The sequence below is a fragment of the Chiloscyllium plagiosum genome, chromosome 37 (assembly GCF_004010195.1).
Source record: "Chiloscyllium plagiosum isolate BGI_BamShark_2017 chromosome 37, ASM401019v2, whole genome shotgun sequence".
NCBI classification, from domain to species: Eukaryota; Metazoa; Chordata; class Chondrichthyes; order Orectolobiformes; family Hemiscylliidae; genus Chiloscyllium; species Chiloscyllium plagiosum.
Window position 1 is genome coordinate 19,652,748 of NC_057746.1, and position 11,159 is coordinate 19,663,906.

At 46.8% G+C, this 11,159-nt stretch overlaps 1 protein-coding gene and 1 long non-coding RNA gene across 2 annotated transcripts in view; both read right to left on the reverse strand.

Moving 5' to 3' along the window:
• The window catches only part of LOC122541254 (nuclear factor 7, brain-like), a 27,691-nt gene that overhangs the window by 12,044 nt on the left and 4,488 nt on the right, over positions 1 to 11,159 (reverse strand). The gene's annotated exons all lie outside the window — the stretch shown is intronic.
• LOC122541339 overlaps positions 119 to 11,159 on the reverse strand; it is a 12,393-nt gene continuing 1,352 nt past the window's right edge. The window contains exon 3 of the long non-coding RNA XR_006309570.1: positions 119 to 439. This is a non-coding gene — a long non-coding RNA (uncharacterized LOC122541339). The remainder of the gene's footprint in view (positions 440 to 11,159) is intronic.

The window sequence follows — 11,159 nt, forward strand, 5'->3', positions numbered from 1 at the left end:
ATTCCCTCCCCCCTACCTTTTATCTCAGCCTGCTTGGCACACCAGCCTCATTCCTGAAGAAGGGCTTATGCCCGAAACATCGATTCTCCTGCTCCTCGGATGCTGCCTGACCTGCTGAGCTTTTCCAGCAACACATTTTTCAGCACTTTATTCATCCACTATAATAAAATAGGCAAAGAAGGAGGAGTTGGAATACCCTAATTCAAACTTAACAAAATAATAGACACAGTAGCTATCACTAATTAACTGATCAAATATAGCAACAGCCCATTAGCAGAATCTTGGCAAAAGGCAAGTTCAGAGTCAGATTCTCACATGCAGTTCTCCAATCCAGGAGGAAAGAACATCAAAAGGCAATTCTGAGGGAGAGAAAGAGAGCGAACTCCCGTTTTCAGCTGTAGCAAAAAGAGATGTGGCAGTCTTTTCACAACCCCAGCTACTGAAAAACAAAAAGAAAGTAAAAGTTGTTGTTCTGTGGGTGGGAGCTCAAGCCACACCCATTCAGGCTGCTTCTATTGTTCCAACTTTTGAAAGAACTAACAGCCTCACAAGTTGTTTGCTTTCTTACAGATTGCCGGGCACCTCTCATTCAACCTCTCTTTTACAAAAAAGGACAAAATACGTACTTGAAGCCACAGTTATCTTCACGCTATATTTCCCTCTTTCTTTCTCTCTCTCTGTGAATGCTCAGAGACCAGGCTGCATTCATTAACCTGCAGCCACTACATTGGTTTAGCGAGCACGTTGCCAAGAGATCAATTCTGAGTGAACCGAGTTAAGATGCTTCTCTCGATTTTCCCCTTTGATGTTTGCCCACGGAACGCAGAGTTGCATAAAACAGGGCTAATCTCTCAAACAGGAGAAAGTGAGGTCTGCAGATGCTGGAGATCAGAGCTAATCTCTCAAACAGCCCTTTTTGCATTTTAACTGCAAACAAGACGCCAACTCTGACTTTAAACCATTCTGGAGGGGGACAGGAGGCAAACATCACAGCTAAATAAATTCGACATTTCAGATAATTCGCTTCATCAAATAATAATGGCTTAAAGTGTCAGAACATAACCAATTAATTTCTGTGCATATATAGGCTCAGAGACCTTTCCAATACTGTCACCTCCCTGACTTAGCTGATTGTATTTTGCTCTGGGAGAGTGATGGTAGAGAGTGCTCGCTCCTCTGCCTTGTGTGAGCATATGCTCATTATTGATAAGCATGGAGGTGCTGTCTGACAGAAGCTTATAAAATCATGAGGGGCATAGATAGAGTTAATGGTAGAAGTCTTTCCCCGAGGGAAGTGATTTCAAGACTAGGGGACACATTTTTAAGGTAATAGGAGAGAGAATTTTTTTTTTTAAAAATGTGAAGGACCACTTTAATTACGCGGGGGTGGTTCTTGTGTGGACTGAACCTTCTGAGGAAATGGTGGATGTGAGCCCAATTACAACACATTTGGATAAGGACATGAACGGGAAAGGGATATGGGCCAGGAGCAGGCAGGTGGGACTAGTTTAATTTGGGATTATGGACGAGTTGGACCGAAGGGTCTGTTTCCGTGCTGTATGACATGGAAACAAAAATCAAAGGAGGGAATTTTCCAGAAATGAGGTAAAAACAAGGACTGCAGATGCTGGAAACCAGATTCTGGATCAGTGGTGCTGGAAGAGCACAGCAGGTCAGGCAGCATTCGAGGACAGGCAAAATCGAGCGGGGCTCTCTGCCTTTATTCCTGATGAAGGGCTTTTGCCCGAAACGTCGATTTTGCCTGTCCTCGGATGCTGCCTGAATTGCTGTGCTCTTCCAGCACCACTGATCCAGAATTTTCCAGAAATGTTTAGTGCACAGCTGCTCCAGCACGCTGATGCCTTTTGCGCTGAGAATTATACTTACCATTTATTGATTGCTATGTATTTACACATTAGCCTGCAGTCATTCCAAACTGCCCACAACATCGTTTGATAAACAATGTGGCATTTCAACACCTACCACTTAAAATAGAAAAAGATGCATCCAATTATTGCAACCGGCAGTTGAAGCCATGCCCTGAGCAGCTGAAATCAACATCTTTCAGTTATAACTACGTCAAAGGGTCTGAAATGGATCTTTTAAAAACTTTAACAGTTGGTTTGCAACAATACAAGCCTCTACCTCCTAACCACAAACTCAATGCTCCAGTAGACTCTGGGCTATAAACTAATTGAACAAACCCAATTGATGACAGCAGCTTAAAAGAGGCTCTGTGCACTGCTGCCTCACAGCACCAAGGACCCAGGTTCAACTCCAGCCTTGTATGTTCTTCCTCTGTCTGCATGGGTTTCCTTGCTAAATTGCCCATTGTGTTTCCTATCTTCCTGGTGGTGGAAATTGAATAAAGATTTGTGCACCTTGTGTCTTTCACTGTGTCTCACACCTGCACACACACACACACCATGGGTGCTGGGGAAAAATAAGTACCTCCGCAGTTAGGCAGCCCCTCTGTCTCTCGCCCTCTGTGGGGGAAAATAGATATATTAAAAAATGTAAATAGACCTGTGGCTTCAGGGGTGACGATGCACTGCACTCACTGCAAAGTGAAAATGACACTCCCGATGGCTCAGCGCTCTGCAATGAGCGTTCCCAGCTAAACTCTTACTTGTGTTGGTCTCCCAAGGACACTGTCATTCTCCCTCCTTCCCAGGAGGACACCGAGGGGGGAATCCAACATTCTCAATGGTGCATCAGTCAGCGCTCATAGTCGACCACATGTGCTCCGCTTCACCGCGGCTGGGTCAGGGTGGAGCCAACTTGGGGGCTTTGTCCCGGCTGGTTCAGCTCCCAAGGCTGTGTTCACGCTCAGCACTTCCCTGTTCAAACCGCGGTTACTTTCAATTCCTGGTCATTGTGGTATTTCACAGCATGTATCTCCTCCTCTGAATTTCAGGGGGAGGGCCCCCTTTAACAAACCGTGGCTGCAGTTTCTCAGTTTGGTTTTTTTTTGGGAGGGGGGGGATAACTCCATGTACAGAACAGCTGCATTGATCTATCACCTTTCCCCAGCCCCAGCCCCACCCTCCTATTTATCTCTCAGCCCCCTTCCCCCCCCCCCCCCCCAAACACATGAAGAGCTCCTGCTTGAAACGCCGACTCTCCTGCTCCTCGGATGCTGCCTGACCTGCTGTGCTTTTCCAGCGACACCCTTTTTGGACACTGACTCTGCAGCGTCTGCAGCGCTCACTTTCTCCTGAGGTGGGATAGAGTCCGAAGTTACAGCCCCACAGGGGGTGCGTTTAAAATCACAAAGCTTTCCGAGCGCTGCTCCTCTCCCCTGTGAAGGTGATCCGAAAGCTTGTGATTTTAAGTAAACCTGTCGGACTGTACAAAAGTGGGGACTGCAGACGCTGGAGATCAGCGTCAAGATCAGAGCGGGGCTGGAAAAGCACAGCAGGTCAGGCAGCATCCGAGAGCAGAAGCCCTTCGTCAGGGATGAGCTATTGGACTATAACCTGGTGTCATGCGACTTTGTCCTCCTTTTTAACTCTCTTTGTACAATCAGTATGCCTGCAGAAAACACTTTTTTTTAAAAAAAAAGTCCATTCCTACCTTAGCTGCCGGTCTCTCCGCATTTTGTCTGTTTGTTTTCCTGATTTGTATGTTCACTCCCGCCTTCAACTTCCCTACATCTAGCCTGATTCTCAGTGGGTTTCCTGGAAATGAAAATTGCTCTGTACCTGGAGTTATCCCCCCCCTCCCAAATAAAACCAAACTGAGAAACTGCAGCCTCGGTTTGTTAAAGGGGGCCCTCCCCCTGAAATTCAGAGGAGGAGATACATGCTGTGAAATACCACAATGACCAGGAATTGAAAGTAACCGCGGTTTGAACAGGGAAGTGCTGAGCGTGAACACAGCCTTGGGAGCTGAACCAGCCGGGACAAAGCCCCCAAGTTGGCTCCACCCTGACCCAGCCGCGGTGAAGCGGAGCACATGTGGTCGACTATGAGCGCTGACTGATGCACCATTGAGAATGTTGGATTCCCCCCTCGGTGTCCTCCTGGGAAGGAGGGAGAATGACAGTGTCCTTGGGAGGCCAACACAAGTAAGATTTTAGCTGGGAACGCTCATTGCAGAGCGCTGAGCCATCGGGAGTGTCATTTTCACTTTGCAGTGAGTGCAGTGCATCGTCACCCCTGAAGCCACAGGTCTATTTACATTTTTTAATATATCTATTTTCCCCCACACTACCACCTAACTGCGGTAACGCTTTTTCTTCCCCAATACCCTTGTGTGTGTGAGACACAGTGAGAGACAAATCTTTATCCAATTCCCACCACCAGAAAGAAAGGAAACTCGGTCTATTTAATTTTGTTACATCCCATTGAAACGCTTTAACTGTTGCCACAGAGCCACTTTTAAGCTGCTGTCATCAATTGGTTTTGTTCAATTAGTTTACAGTATAGAGTGTGCTGGACCATTGGGTTTGTGGTTAGGAGGGAAAGGTGATAGGTAGATGCAGGGGAGTGATGGTGACAGGTCAGTGGGAAGGATGGAGTGGATAGGTGGGAAGGAAGATGGATGGGTGGGACAGGTCAAGTGGGCGGTTGGGAGGGTTGGATGTGGGATGAGTTGGTGGTGGAGAGTGGAATTTGGAAACTAGTCGATGTCAATGTCGATGCTGTGTGGTGAAAGGGTCCCAAGGTCCATCCCAGTCCAACACCCACATCCCCCCATTGTAAAAGGGACAGCACTGATGAGGGATCAAAAGGGGAGGAGGGGTGGGGGCATCTTATGTTAAATTTACAGCTGTCTTTACCAAGGGAGCCCACACTCAAGTCATAGTGAAAGAGGAGGAAGGTGGTTTCGACAACGGGGGAGTTATTAAATGGGTTTGCTGTATCCAAAGTTGAGAAGTCACCAGAACACAGAAAGATGTAAGTGGAGGAGATGTGGATCTTCCAATCTTCCTTAGGTCTAGGAGTGATGTCAGAGGATACCAGAATGACAATGTTGCACACTTGTTCGAAGATGACGCAGAGGATGAACCCAACATCCACGGACCACTCAGTTCATTTTTCAACTGTGAGGGCTAAATGATACCTTCGCACTACAAGCAACATTGAGGCAGTAGGATCTCTGTAGGTACTTGTGTGAATAGAAGACATTGATAAGAAAGACAGCCTAAGGTGGCCATGGACAGAGGGGGACAGAGAAAACGAACATGGAAAATAGGTGCAGGAATGGGCCATTCGCCCCTTGAGCCAGCACCACCATGCAACACGATCATAGCTGATCACAAAGAGGCAGCAACAAAACACAAGAAATTTTACAGAGGTTGCAAAACGGTGTTGAGGAGGAGGAAGGTAAATGGAAATTAAAACGGGAAGAATTTCAGAAGGCATTGATATATCAGGCTTTTGCAATGGTGTGCCTTGTTTCCCACAAATAGATTGTTCGTTGCACTTAACTAACAACTTGGCCAGATTGTTCAGAATGTGTGTGTGTGTGTGCACGTGTGCCTGTGTGTGAGTGATGTGTATAAATCAGATTTTGCTAATACATCAGGTTTTATCTGCTCTCTCTCTTGGCCAAGCCAAGCAAGTGAATATAGAGCTTTCTGTAGTGCCTTTTCCCATTTGCTGTTGAAAACATTTAAATTAGATTCCCCACAGTGTGAAAACAGGCCCTTTGACCCAACCAGTTCCACACCGACCCTCTGAAGAGTAACCCACCCAGACCCATTTCCCTCTGACTAATGCACCTAACACTATGGGCAATTTAGCATGACCAATCCGCCCTAACCTGCACATCTTTGGATTCTGGGAGGAAGCTGGAGCAAACCCACGCAGGCACGGGGAGAATGTGCAATCTCCACATAGTCAGATGCCCGAGGCTGGAATCAGACCAGGGTCCCTGGTGCTGTGAGGCAGCAGTGCTAACCACTGAGCCACCGTGCCTGCAGCCTGACTGCAGATTTCTTTTGCCAATATCTCAACATGCTAATACCTTATTTCAGAATCTGAGATTATTCTCTGGAGGGACGGAGCAGTTAGAAAGCAGCTAAGTCTCTCCCTAACTTGTGTTGACTTATGTCAATGTACCTGTATCATTCTGTCCTTCAGACAAGCAACTCAGGAAGCACAGTAGATGAGATATCCAATGCCCAGTGTTATTCTGTTTGTAACTGCATTGCTACTTGATCTTTACTAAAAAGTCATATGAAATCTAACAGCTTGAGCTACATCTCCAAGCCACCCATAGACTAATGAAACAGCATTCTCTTCTTTGTAATGTAAAAGTGGTGGCAGTGGAGGCAGATATGATCAGGGCATTTAAGAGATGTTGAGATAAGCACATGAGTATGGAAGCAATGGAGGGATATAGACCAATAGATTTTACCAAGGGACCACTCTCCTGCTCCTCGGATGCTGCCTGACCTGCTGTGCTTTTCCAGTGCCACACTTTTTGACTCTGATCTCCAGCATCAGCAGCCCTCACGTTCACCGACTATAAACCAAAAAGGCAGGCAGAAGGGATTAGGTTAATTTTGCATTACATTAGGCACAGCATCGTGGGCCGGAGGGCCCATTCCTGTATTGTTCTATGCGCTATCTAGGGTAAAATTGCTTGCACTCTGGGTGAATTTGACCTTACACATTAACCTGTGACACCGAGAGACATCTGCTTTATTTGTCGTGTGTGAAGGAAGATTGGAATGTGCAGAAGAGGAAGCTACCCGTGTAAAGATAAGCGACTTTTCTGTCTGCCCGAGGTTTTGCCTCAGTCCATTTAATGAGGCATTTCTCTCCTTACAACTACTCGCAGGCCTTTCGGCCCATTGAGACCATACTGACCCTTTGAAGAGCATTGCAGCTACACCTTGACTAATTAGTCTAGCTTTGGGGCACGGCCAGTTCCCCTAACCTGCACACGTTTAGACTGTGGGAAGAAACCCACGCAGACACGGGAAGAATTGCAAACTCCACACAGGCAGTCACCCGAGGGTGGAAACGAAGCCAGGGTCCCTGGCTGCTGTGAGGCAGCAGTGCTAACCAATGTGCGACCTCTGGCTTGTCACATTTAATGGTGACATTAATGGATCGTTAAAATGAAAGAGCTCACCCGATCTGGCCTGCATTTGACTTCAGATTCAGGGCAAGCTGGTTGACTTCTGAAATGGATTAGCAAGCAACTCTGTTTTAGCACAATCGGGGCCAAGCAGCTGCCACCCTGCCTACCCACAGCATGGCCACACAGGACACAGAAACTCAAGCCTGTCCAAACCATACAAGGAGCACCCAGAATGTCTCAGCATTGACCAAAACAGGCTGACAAGGGAAACCAGACATGACCACAGTCACTCACAGACCAGAGAATACACTTCCCAAGACAACCTGACAATAAGCCTCCTGGACCCGATCGTAACCCAGTGATACCAAAGCCACACAAAGGACAGGTCAGACGGGGAGGCACCAGAATACCTCGCTCACAGGAGAGCAACACCTTACTGCCAAAAAAAGGGACATTCTCACCTACCCTCGAGGAGAACTGAAATCTCCTGATTCCATGTAAGACTGATCAATGCGTCATTGTACCTAGATTCAGGACATTTTTCAGATAAGTGGTGGAGGCTGGTACAATTACAACATTTAAGATGCAACTGGATGGGTATATGAATAGGAAGGGTTTGGAGGGATGTGGGCCGGGTGCTGGCAGGTGGGACTAGATTGAGTTGGGATATCTGGTCGGCATGGACGGGTTGGACCAAAGGGTCTGTTTCTGTGCTGCACATCTCTAAGACTGTATGATAACTGCTTTGCGATTATCACTGTCATAACTGGATTACTTGATTATCAAGACCATTGTATTTTTCCTATTTTTAATTAGGATCATTGTGAGTGTTCCTATAAAAACTGGCTTGATTCTCAGCTCAGGGGAGAGAACCCTTGATCTCCCTGTACAGACGGTCAGTTCTGTGTCGGCCTAGTCAGCTCCTCTTCCAGTGATATCGCTTGTAATGAACAGCTTGTCAATTTCACCCGATCTGGTTTGTGTGGTCTCTGTTCAATTAGGCTCACTTCTCAGACACTGCCCCCTTTTCCATCGATGCCCATGTCCCATGAGAGTTTTTTCTTTCTAAACGTAAACAGGGAAGGGGGAACTAATCAGGCGGCTGTACCAAAGAGTCTAGGTTAGAACGGTGCTGGAGAAGCACAGCAGGTCAGGCAGCATCCGAGGAACAGGAAAATCTAACATTTCGGGCAAAAGCCCTTCATCAGGAATAGAGGATGTAGGGCTTTTGCCCGAAATGGCAATTTTCCTGCTCCTCGGATGCTGCCTGACCTGCTGTGCTTTCCCAGCACCACTCTGATCTAAACTCTGGTTTCCAGCATCTGCAGTCATTGTTTTTACCTGGCTGTACCAGAGGGTTGACACAGTCTGAAGGACTAAGTAACCACCTTCACTGCTCCATCAGTAAGAAGCCTTGAGTCCTCTCCCACAATCCCAGACCGTGTAATGTTTGCCTATTCACCTGCCATCCCTTCACTAATACCTGCGACGCTTTCACTTAAACTGTTTGAACTCCTTTCCAAACTGGAATCTCCCGGGCTTGAACCTTGTACAATTCTGATGGCTTAAACTTTCTCAGTTTGAAAAACTTGAGGGCTTCCACACAAACACCTCTGGCCTGGAACTTCCACGCACTGGAAATTGTTTCTGACTGGTCACCCTGAACTGACTTGATTCTTTCAATCTAAAATAAAAACTAAACTCATGCCCCGGCCTGATTACTCTGCCTGTCCTAAACTCACCAGCAAAACCATTTTGTTCATTAACATTGTCTTAGAAATGTTGCATTTAAGTTAATGTCCAGATAATTTCCTGACCTCTTCCTCACTTAAAAAATAGTACCTGGTGATACTAACCAAAATCTGTCTGCCTGGCTTTGTTGTTCAATTACATTTACTATATAAAGATTAGTCTCACTAATGAGCATCAATCCCAAGCCCTTCACTTGTAACCACCAGCCAGTAACTCAGTGACTCGAAGCTGTGCTCTCTGATGCAGGACTGTGCTGTGACATCACTGATTATCAAAATCGGCCATTTTATCAATACCTACTGCAAGCCGAGAAGGAAAACACTCAATCAGAGGCACTTTGTAAAGAGTCCTGTGGGAAGCATTATTGAGACAGCGAACATTACAGGGTAACACTGACAATTACCACGAGAAGGTAACATCGTCGATGTGTTGCCCAGCCCTTCCCCCCCACGTCCCACCCCACACCCACCTCCCAGTTCCTGTGGGATTCCAGTGGGTGGATGTACAAATGGTACAGCTCTACAAAGGTGCATTTTCCCTGCTTGGTCGGCGAATGTCAAATCACTCTTTTGTTCCAAACGAGGACAAGATTAAAGTATCGAGGGATTTTAAGTGAGTTGTACCCGTCGTTGGGTCAGTGGTTAGCACTGCTACCTCCTACCATTCAGGATCCCAGATTCGATTCTACCCTCCGGCGACTGTCAACATGGACTTTGCAACATCAGTCTCCCCATATCTGCGCGGCACTCTGGTTTCCTCCCAAAGAACTAAGGGGCAACTTTTTCACTCAGACAGCAGTGTGTATGGAATGAGCTGCCAGAGGAAATGGTGGAGGTTCGTACAATTACAACATTGAAAAGGCATCTGGATGGGTATATGAATAGGAAGGGTTTGGAGGGATATGGGCCGGGTGCTGGCAGGTGGGACTAGATTGGGTTGGGATATCTGGTCGGCACGGACGGGTTGGACCGAAGGGCCTGTTTCCGTGCTGTACATCTCAATGACTCTATGTGCATGGGACATAGTGTCCAGGGATGTACAGACTAGGTGGGCGAGCCACAGGAAGTGCAGGGTTACAGGGATAGGTTAGCGGGAGTGGGTCTGGGATTCGGGGCGGGGGAGGGGGAATCCAATGTGGACTTGACGGGCTGAATGGCTTGCTTCCAAACTGTAGGGATTCTATGGTTGGTACGTGTTGCACATCATAATGATGAGGAGTGGCTCCAGAAGTGTCTATTCAAACCGGATTATGCTGGTCTGCCCACTTAATGAATCATTTTTTTCTCTCTGCGTTAACGATTTGAAATTTGTGAACACTGAAATGCGGCAAAATAACAGCAAATAATAAGATTCAACACATGTTTCAGTTTTTTTAATGGGTTCACACCTTCAGCGTGGTATATTCTCAAGTGTAGAGAGTCTGAATACATACAAAGACGTTAAAAGTACAACATGGATACAGAGCAGTCAATACAAACTATGCAGTTCAGAATTAATTCTATTTATATTTTATAACCTGGTTCCTAAATGCCTTTGAATCCTTTCTCCTCTTCCCACTTTCTCCAATCTTTATTTGGATTGTAGACATGTATCAGGAAAGTATAAAGAAATCTCCCCCCCTTCCCTGGTGTAAATCTATATTACATTAATCATTGATCTTTGATTACATTAATCATTGAGGAGAAAGTGAGGTCTGCAGATGCTGGAGATCAAAGTTGAAACTTTATTGCTGGAACAGCACAGCAGGTCAGGCAGCATCCAGGGAACAGGAGATTCGACGCTTCGGGCACAGGCCTGAAGAAGGGCCTGTGCCCGAAACGTCGAATCTCCTGTTCCCTGGATGCTGCCTGACCTGCTGTGCTGTTCCAGCAATAAAGTTTCAACTACATTAATCATTGCCACTGGTTCCTAACCCCTCAGCAATATGTTTCCTCTTCCTCCTCACTCCTGTTTGTCATCATTCCAAGCCTTTTAACTAAGCTCTACAGTATCAGGCACAGCATTCAAATGCACAGAGGGGCCATTGCTGATTGTCCTGCATCTGGGCTTTACCATTCAATCATTCTGTCTGTCCCACTGCTATTCTCTAACACCTCAGGCTCAAGTTGCCCACTGCCTCCCTCCAGTCACCCTGCGGCTTTTCACTAGCCACTGGCACTGGAGACTTCATCCACAGAGCAAGGTTGGCACCTATCACTCATCTCTCTTCAACGTTGAACGGAATGACTCCCTCAGCCATTTCGGAGTCAACCACATCACTGCGGCTCTGGAGTCAAGTCTAGGGCAGACCAGGGAAGGACGGCAGATTTCCTTCCTTAAAGGGACATGAGTGAGCCAGATGGCCTTTTGCGACAATGGACACAAGCCTG